Source organism: Equus quagga, chromosome 5, assembly GCF_021613505.1.
Source record: "Equus quagga isolate Etosha38 chromosome 5, UCLA_HA_Equagga_1.0, whole genome shotgun sequence".
NCBI classification, from domain to species: domain Eukaryota; kingdom Metazoa; phylum Chordata; class Mammalia; order Perissodactyla; family Equidae; genus Equus; species Equus quagga.
The window spans coordinates 6,770,923-6,780,311 of NC_060271.1; positions in this window are offsets into that span (position 1 = coordinate 6,770,923).

Below are 9,389 nucleotides of genomic sequence, written 5' to 3' on the forward strand. Positions count from 1 at the left end.
TGGTGATGATGGTGATGGTGGTGATGATGATGGTGATGGTGGTGGTGGTGATGATGGTGATGGTGGTGGTGGTGGCGATGATGGTGATGGTCGTGGTGGTGATGATGGTGATGGTGGTGGTGATGATGATGGTGATGGTGGTGGTGGTGATGATGGTGATGGTGGTGATGGTGGTGATGATTGTGGTGATGGTGGTGGTGGTGATGATGGTGATGGTGATCTGTCTGCATAGCAGTCAATCTCTTGGAATAAATTACAATTGTGAGTGTTGTTAGGAAGTTAGGGGCCAGCTCCAGAGTCACAGGAGAGGTGACAAGTCTTTGAAAGCCTTCCCCATGGCTGAGCAAACATTCCTGGCAAGAGCTAGTACTGAAGGGGAAAAGGCATTAATCTTTGCTGACCCCCTATATCCATTTGTTTCTTCCATTCCTGTGAGGTGGGTGTTAGTGTCCCACTTACTGGCTGGGTGACCAGTAACTAAGCCCTTCAGGGACTCAGTCCCTTCATCTGTAAAATGTAATGTTACCTGACCCAAGGTTGCTGAAGGCTATAGTGGACACTGACTGCTTTTGGCATCCCAGCATCCAAACGCTTTGCCTACTTTGGAGGACTTCCAGGCTACACGGAAGCTGAAGGGGGCAGCAACTCTTCCCTTGACCTCTGTGGGGTTGGGCTGGGCCAAATTGGTGCCCCACCAGGGCTTGAGTCTGGTGGGAGGTAGGCAGAGCGGGAGGCCAGTCAGAGGTTACTTCAGGAGGCTGCAGTGGGGACAAAAGCCCAGCAGTGCAGGGCTGAGCAACAAGTGGCTGTGTGGCTCTAGGTAGAGTATGTCCTAAGCAGACAGTTCCTGTGGCAGGACTTTGGCTGTGCCCAGCTGCCCCTGATTCCTGTCCAGCTCGCCAGTCTCCCTTCATTTCAGTGATCTATCCAGTAGCCTTCCAGGAAAGCTCCTTTTTGCATAGTTTTGCCAGAGGTGTTTTCAATTGTTTACAACTGAGAACTCTAACTGGTACAGAGTAAACCATGTCCTTGCCAGACACAGTGCCCAGTGTATGGTAAGCTCTCAAAAACTACATACATACTCGCGCACGCACACATGGAAACAAAGGTTCAGAGAAGTACAACGACCTGTCTGAGGTGACACAGCTAGGCAGTGGTGCTGGTATGGGGCTGACCTCGAACATCTTAGTGGTACATTGTATTTACATATGACTTTACATCGTAATACATTACTGTTGCACAATTATTGTTGGGTGAGTCACTAGCTGCCTGTGAGGCTGTCATGGAGGGAACACCAAGTACCAGAACTTGCAGAAAGGAATGCTCCTGTAACCACTATGCTTATCTGGGGTTTGGAGGAATAAAGGGAGGGTGCTTGGGGTACAGCATGAGGATGGGAAGGGGACATATGGCGTCATCCTAAACTGGGACCTCCTCTGCCGGGCCTACCAACCAAGGGAGGTTTTGATTCCTGCAGTGTCGGCAAAGTGGATTAATTGAACCTAATGGGAGACAATGTGTAATGAATATGGATAATACAGGTGATGAGGCCCCAAGGAAAGCTGGCTGGAGGAAGGGTGAAATGCTGAAGACAGGTCTGATAGGAAATAGGCTATGGCTCCAGGGGTGCGCACAGGGACAGCTGCTCCTCCCCAGGGGCCTAGGACCATCCTGCTGACCTGGTCTCCACCCTGCCCTGGCCTTCAGACCTTCCCTTCACACTTGCATGGAATCAGAGAATGTCAGACTCACAGGGTTCTGGGATTAGAATCAGGCTCAGGATTCTAGAATCATAGACCTTTAGCATCACATACGTTAATCATAGAAAATTTCAGAATGTAACAATCTGACATTTGGAGGCCCTGGGCGAAAAACTTAGGAGCTCCTTCTCCAACCTTCATTTAATAACAGTAATTAACATCTGTTGAGTATATCACACCTTCCATAGTCCTTTCCATGTGTCCTGCCATCACGGGGGAGTGGGCGGTCTTCTACCTTCAGGTTAAGTAGTGTGCAGAAGGTCAAAAGGAACTGCGTGGGATGGGGACCCAGCTCTGCAGCTTATTTTCCATATGCCAAGGTTTTGATACCCTTGTCTTCTAGAGTTATAAAAACACTTTTAACTACTTGGTATAATGTGTCCAAATTATCAGATGTTTGTTGTTGTAAAAATTTTGCATGGTCATGTACTGTTTTTCTTAATTCTGGCATATTGCAATGCTCAAAATCACAAAAATGTGATTATCTTTGTTGTATCAGCATAATTAAGGCTAGTACATTCTGTGATAGCTTTTGGGCAGGTTTTATCATCCAGCAGTGTTTTCACTTCACAAAGGAGTTAATATATCCAAGATAGATTTAAAGTCACTAACGTAAAGACTGAACTTCAAGTCACTCTAGGTTTAATTAGAACATGTTCTGATTTCCTTAGAATAAAAAGTTAAAGTACCAAAAGAAAGAAGATAAAAGGCAAAAGACTCCGTGGACAGGAGCGCTGAACGCCACACCGAGAGGCGAGGTGCGCCTCCCGCAGGGAGGAAATCTGTGTAGGATTTTGCCAGTAACAGGCGGCGGGCAGCCTGGGGCAAATCCCTGCCCTCCTCTGGGTCTCAGTTTCCCCCGATTTCAAACGAGGATAACAATTCCTGTTCTGGGAAAGTTCAGGAGTTTTCAGCCCTGGGAGAGATGTGCCGCCACGGGAGAAACAGCTAAGAGAGATGGCGAAGGGGGAGGGGCGCGGAACAGCAGGGAGCTGCGAGGGGCTTGCGGTCTCCATGGTAACGCACCGCAGCCCGGAGAGGAGGCGGGGCTTGGGAACCCGGGGCTGGAGGTTTTGAAAATGGAGGTTTCACAAAGAAAGCTCCCTGCTCCCTGGAGAAAAGCCTCCTCGAAGACACAGCTCGGCCCTGGAGCAGCCGTCTGTGCCGGACGGCGCAGCGGTTCTTGCCCTACGTTACAGATGGGAGAACGAGGCCCGGGGGAGAGCCGGAGCTGTCCGCAAGTTATCGGCAGGGCAGGCATTTGAACCCTGCTGTCCTGACATGCAATCACCGCCCTTGTCGGTACCAGCATGTTGTTCTTTGAACCTTGGTTTCCCCATCTGTATCATGAGACAGTGAAAGGAATAGGTTTCTGAGGGCCCTTCGAGCTCTGACAGCGTTCAGTGAAAGTATTAGCAAACACACCCAGACGGTGAATATTAAGGTGAGGATCACGGGTCCGTGAGGCCTGGGCATTGTCTGATTTGTCTCTGTGTCCCCGCCCCCACAAGTGGGAGGCACAGAGTGGACGTTTGGTATTTGTGGAATGAATATTTATGCAAACGGAGACATTCGTTCTTTTGTTCCACAAGGTTTAAAGAACCTGCCATTTGCCAGGTACTGTGATAGTCCAGAGAAGGGCTCGTGCACCGAGGGCCGGACGCTGCTGGAGGAGGAAGCCCTGGGCGAGGGAAAGGGGAGCCAAGAGGGCACAGGTGAGGGAGAGGACTCCACTGCCGGGACCGCCCTACAAAATGCACTGCATTCCTGTCCTGGGACTTCCCAGGCAAGCATGATTTGCCCCCATCCCCAGTCTCTGGAAGGACAATTTCCTTCTCAAGGTTCCTGCTGGGCAGGGAGGCAGGCAGAGGGCCAGGACCTCCGTTGAAGAACAGGGTGGGGTCCCCTTTGTTTTTTGTCTTCTTAGGGCAGGCATATGGGAGTGAAGGTGTGTGGAGGTGGTGCTCTTCCTCACCTGTATGGCAAAAAGAGCACTGAATGGGTAGGCAGAGACCTGGATTCAAGTTCCGGCTACCTCCAGCTCAGTGTGTGACCTTGGGCAGGTTGTTTTCCTTCCCTGGTCTTAGCTTGCTAAAAACTATCTGAGGATAGTGCTCTTGGTAGTTGTGTAGCGAGAATCGAATGGGAAAATGGTTATGAAAGCCTTCCGACCTCCTCACCGAAGTCGTATTTATCATTTACTGTGAGCCAGACATTTTACAAACATTATCTATAGTCTGAGCAACAATCTTGCAGTGCTGGTATTTGTTATCTAAATTTAACATGTGAGGAAAATGAGGGTCAGAGGAATGAAAAAATTTGCCTGCGGCCACACAGCGAGGAAGCCACAGGGCCAGGAACCTAAGTCTTTCTGACCAAATTCATTCTCAAATTCTCAAATTGGATAATTTGAGAAGAGTTTAATAAAAGGATTATTTAATACAGAGACAAGTAATAGGGAGTCCTCCAGGGTGAAGAAGTTAGGGCACTAGTTACCACCCTTAGGCCCATAGCAGCAGGGGAGGGAGCAGTTACTAGAATCTGGAGACAGAGAGCTGTGCTAAGGGCAGCTTGACAGGAGCTATGTCCCTTCCTTGGTTGAGAGATGCAGCCAGCCCATGATGTCACTTCAGGGAGGAAGCGAGGGGACTATATACTCTGCTGGGACTCCAGTTGGCCAAACTTGACCAGAATCCAGAGGGCAAGGGAGCCCCTTGTAACCCATAGAAATCATCCTTCCAAGGTGTGGAGCCAGGTCAAGAAGGGAAGAGTGGATCTGGAGTGGCAGACAGAAGATATTCCCCACAAAGACAGGGTCTTTCCTCTGAGAAGAGCTCACAGACAAATGAAAAGACAGGTACATTCACAACTGAAGTAAAATATGTGAAAAGAACTGTATCAGTAAGCTATTGCTGTGTAACAAACTACTTCAAAACAGATGGCATAAAACAATAACCATTCATTTGACTCTGTGGATTGGCACTTTGGGCTGGGCTTGGCTGGTGGTTCTTCTGTGATCTCACCTGGGGTCACTCCGTTGTTGCAGTCATCTGGTAGCTCCACTGGGAGCTAGTTGGTGTAGGGACCCTCAGTGGAGAGCTCTTGTGTGTTCTACACGATCTCATGTTCCAGCAGGCTGGTCCAGGCTTCCTTACTTAGTGACACTGCATTGCAAGAGGGTGGAAGAGGAAGTTGCAAGGTCTTTTGAGGCCTGGACTCCAAAATAGCACAGTGTCACTTGTGCAACTTTCTATTTGTCCAAGCAAGTCACAAAGTCAGCACAGAAACAAAGGATGGGGAAAATACATTCCACCGCTTGATGGGAGGGGTAGCAGTTACATTGCACTAATGTAGCGCCATGTATGAGGTTAGCATAGCCTATCTTAGTGGTAGGCCATCTTTCAACTGATGAATGAATAAAGAAATCATGGCACTGTCTACACCATTGTAATTATCTATTTAACCTTCAGTCTTTGCCCAAGAGCCTGAGAGCTCCTGAGGGCAAGAGTTGTGACTGATTCATTTCTTTGTTCTTGAAGCTCAGGACAAGGCCTGGCACATAAAAGATATTAAGTGTGTGATGGTTGAATGACTGTGCCTGGGGGTGGGCTGTTGAATGGTTTACTTGTCCAAAGTCCTTGGAACCACAAGTGGTACTCTCTTTAAAGTTGACATTATAGAACACTTCCTCTACCTTACTGAGACCCTTCAAACATTGCTATAGTCCATCAAGGTCAAATTCAACCCCCACTTCCTCCGCAAATGCTTCAAGACTATTTCTTTTCTCCTGTTTTAGAATCTCTGCAACCTTAATGGCCTTTGCCCCGCAGCTTGGCATTTCTTTTGAACTCTCTCTGACTGCTCTTAAGGATTTTCATGGGTTGAACCTATTCTTCATCCCTTGAGACTAAGTCCCTAAGGGCAGGGCCGCGTCTTCTATCCTACAGAGCTTGTCACAGTGCTGGGCCCACAGCACTCCCTGAACGGACCCACTCTGGGTGGCCTTGATCCTGGGAGGTTCAGAGAAGGTGTGCAAGGAGCCATTCACATGCTGGTGAGGGTTCCACACGTGAGAACCTCCTTGGTCTCTGGGACAGCAAGGCATGTCGCTCTCCTGGGCTCCGGTCTGTGGCCTGGGCCTCAGTGGCCCCCACGCTCCGGCCCCTGGGCTAACTGGGCATGGATCAGAAAGAGCAGTGTCATGGATGGCAGTGGAACGGCCTCCTCCTCCTGACAGGAAGAGAGATGTCCAGGGCTTGAGCCATTTCTTGTGAGCACAAGAGCCATAGCTGTCCTTCAGACTTATGAGGTTTCTGGGACCAAAGGGGCAGGTGTTCAATAGGTCCCAAGACAGAGCTCCTGGGTGACAAATTTCACCTCACTGTCATGATGAACACGAGAGCAAGCTATCACACAGGGTGCCCAGTTCCTTTCCATGCTTAAAACCCTTTCCCATGGCTCCCCCTTGCCTGCAGGGTAAAGCCCAAGCCCCTTAATATGGCAAAGGTTTCAGGACTTGGCCCACACTTCCCTCCAGCTTCATCTCTTGCCATTCCCCACCTTGACTATAGTGTCCACTGAACTGAACTACTGTTCCTTGAAATCACCGTATGTTCTCTCTTTGCTCTGGATATATATTTTTTTCTTTTTCTCCCAAAATCCCCCCAGTACATAGTTGTATATTTTTAGTTGTGGGTCTTTCTAGTTGTGGAATGTGGGATGCTGCCTCAGCATGGCCTGATGAGCGGTGCCATGTCCGCGCCCAGGACTTGAACTGGCAAAACCCTGGGCCACAGAAGCAGAGCACGTGAACTTAACCACTCAGCCACAGGGCTGGCCCCAGCACTGGGTCTTCATGTATGCTGTTCCCTCTGCTTTGAATGCTGTTCCCCACCTTGTACCACAAACCCCCTTTCACTTGCCAGTGGGTCCTTCAAGACTTAATGCAGGCATCACTTCCTCCAAGAAGCTCTCCCTGAAGCCCTTGGCTGGGTTAGGGATCTCCTATAGATGCCATAGTCCTGAGCTCCTTGAGGACAGGGACTGGGACGTCATTTAGCCCAGATCCTGGCAGAGAATCACTGTCAGTCAATGTTGAAGGAACAAACAACAGTGAATGGTTGAGGACAGGCCGGAAAACTACCTGACAGGAATGGAAGGTTCTAACATTGTCAAATTCCCAGATTCAACAGTTCCCTAATTCTTGGCTGAAGATTCAGCCTTGGCCTCCGCTCCACCTGGTGCCCACTCCCCAGCCAGCCACCCTCACCAAGTGCCCGCGAGTGTTTGTTCTCCGGCAGGCACATGCACGTTCTCAACATAACTGAGAAAGCAGTGTGCAAGAAATAATTGCTGGTCAGTCGATGGGTGCTTGGGAGCAGCAGTGAGCTCAGACTATTTCTGTCTGTGCGTCAGCCCACCCAGCTTCCTTCCTCCTCGGCTGCCCTTGGGGAGGTGGGGGGAGGGGAGCTTCCGCTGCACAGGTGGGCAGCTTGTTTCCAACCCAGGACTCAAGACAGGCCAACTCCAGTGAGAGCCAGCTCTGAGGATTGATTGAATTCAAACGAGAGAGTCGCTGAACGTGGGGGATGTGGAGGAGCTTTATGAGGCCTGGGACGTGCAGGTCAGCAAAGGCAGCACACAGCCTATTTTCCACCTATCCCCACCCCATCCCCACAGGCTCCTGCTGGGGAAGTCCTACCAGGTCTTCAGGGCCTTGCTCAGTGTGAGGTCTCCTCTTAACCTCCCCAGCTCTGAGTCCTCTTTGTTCTTCCTGGCGGGTCATGCTCAGAGGGTGGTCCCAGACCAGCAGCATTGGCATCACCTGGAACTAGTTAAAGATGCACTTTCTGGGACTTACTCCAGACTCACGCAATCAGACGCTCCGCGGAGGGCCGAGAGGGGGCCCGGCAATCTGCGTTTTCACAAGCCCTCCCGCTGATTCTGTGCAGGCTGGTCTCAGAGCCTCTGCCTCGGGCCATGGATGAGCAACAGATCACCTCCCGCTCTCAGACCCTGAGCAGCCTAAAGGCAAGGGCAGTGTCGGATTCTTTCTCATAACCTCCTGGAAGGCCCAGTGCAGAAAGAGTTCAGAGAAAAATTGAATTTTACTGATGGGGATACCAAGGAAAGAGACGAGATCAGTTCCATGAAAGGTCACACAGAGCGTCAGTGACTATCCCTCTCACTTATCACCACTCCTGCCACACACCCACACCCACACCCACACCCATACCCACAAACGCCCTGAGCCCTCTCCACGATAAGTAACTTGCAGTTCCTGGGCTGTGCTGGGTTCTCACACTGTTTTTCAACAGGTTGTTCTCTGACCATAATGTCTTCTAACCTTGTCTCCCCTGGAAACCTTGACTCATCTTTGATGATTCAGCTCAGACATCATGTACTCCTCCCTCCGGCTGCGTGAAGGGCCCCACTGGGCCCGCTGCCCTTTGGTGCACCTGCCTCACCCTCCATATGAACTCCCTGAGGGCAGCAGCTGTGGTTGATTCCCTGTTGTTTCTGGTTAACTGCACAGGTCCTTGCACAGAATAGACACCATTGAATGTACAATAAGTGGGCAAAGGTGCTGGGTTTCGAGTGCTGAAAATAAAAGACACACACATGCACACATGTGCACACGAGACAACAAATAAAGCAAGACTCAAAGTGAAGTCTCTCGACTTCCAGCCCAGGGCACTTCTGTAGGTGACACCCTGCCTTGCCACCGCATCCTGTGCCCTTGGCCAGCTCAGGCCCCATGCACACATACCTGAGTGACCACTTCGCTGTCGCCAAATCCAGCAGCAGGTCATGTCACTGTCAGAAATGTCAAGAACTGCTTTCAGTGCTTACTGAGTCTCCCAGATTCTTGCCTTGCCCTCCTAAGGCAAAGCCTAAAGCCACTGCCAAAGTGAGGGTGAGGAGAGCAGCCAGGGGACAGGAGTGGCAGTCAGCATCCTGCCCTAAGATTCCTTTGCTGTCAGCTTAATAATAAAAAATAAAACAACAATAATAGCCAACACAGGGTGCTTTCCATTTGCCAACACTGTCCTAAGTACTTTGCATGGACGCAGTAATTTAATCCTCTCCAAAACCCTACGAGGTAGGTCCTACTATTATAGCTGCTTGTTTGGATGAGAGGATGGAGGCATGAGTGTTACCTAGCAGGTGAGGGCAGGGAGAGGATTAACCAGGCATTTGGCTCCAGAGTCCCAGCTCTTACCACGTTTTTGAAAAACACCCATCGGTAATGTTGAAAAAGTCTTTGTAGCACTTTCATGTTTATGAAGGGGCTTCATATCCATCATCTCATTGAACACTCGCCAAAACCCAGCAAGGGAACTGAGGCTCAGGGAGACTAAGGGACTTTATCAAGGCCACACAGGGTCAGGAAGTGGCCGAGTCCACACTAGAGCCTGTGTTGGGTCTGCCAACCATTCACTCCCTCACTCGTTCAGTCGCTCTTCCATCCACCTAAGGAACTGAATGGTATGAGACACAGCTGGGTCCTGGGTACTCTACACTCCCTCTCATTCTGTTCCTTGGCAAGGGGCTGGCTCCAGGAGAGGCAGGAGTCTCCTGCCTCCGGGTCCTGGTCACCAGCCCAGGTAGCCTAAGTACACTAGCTCT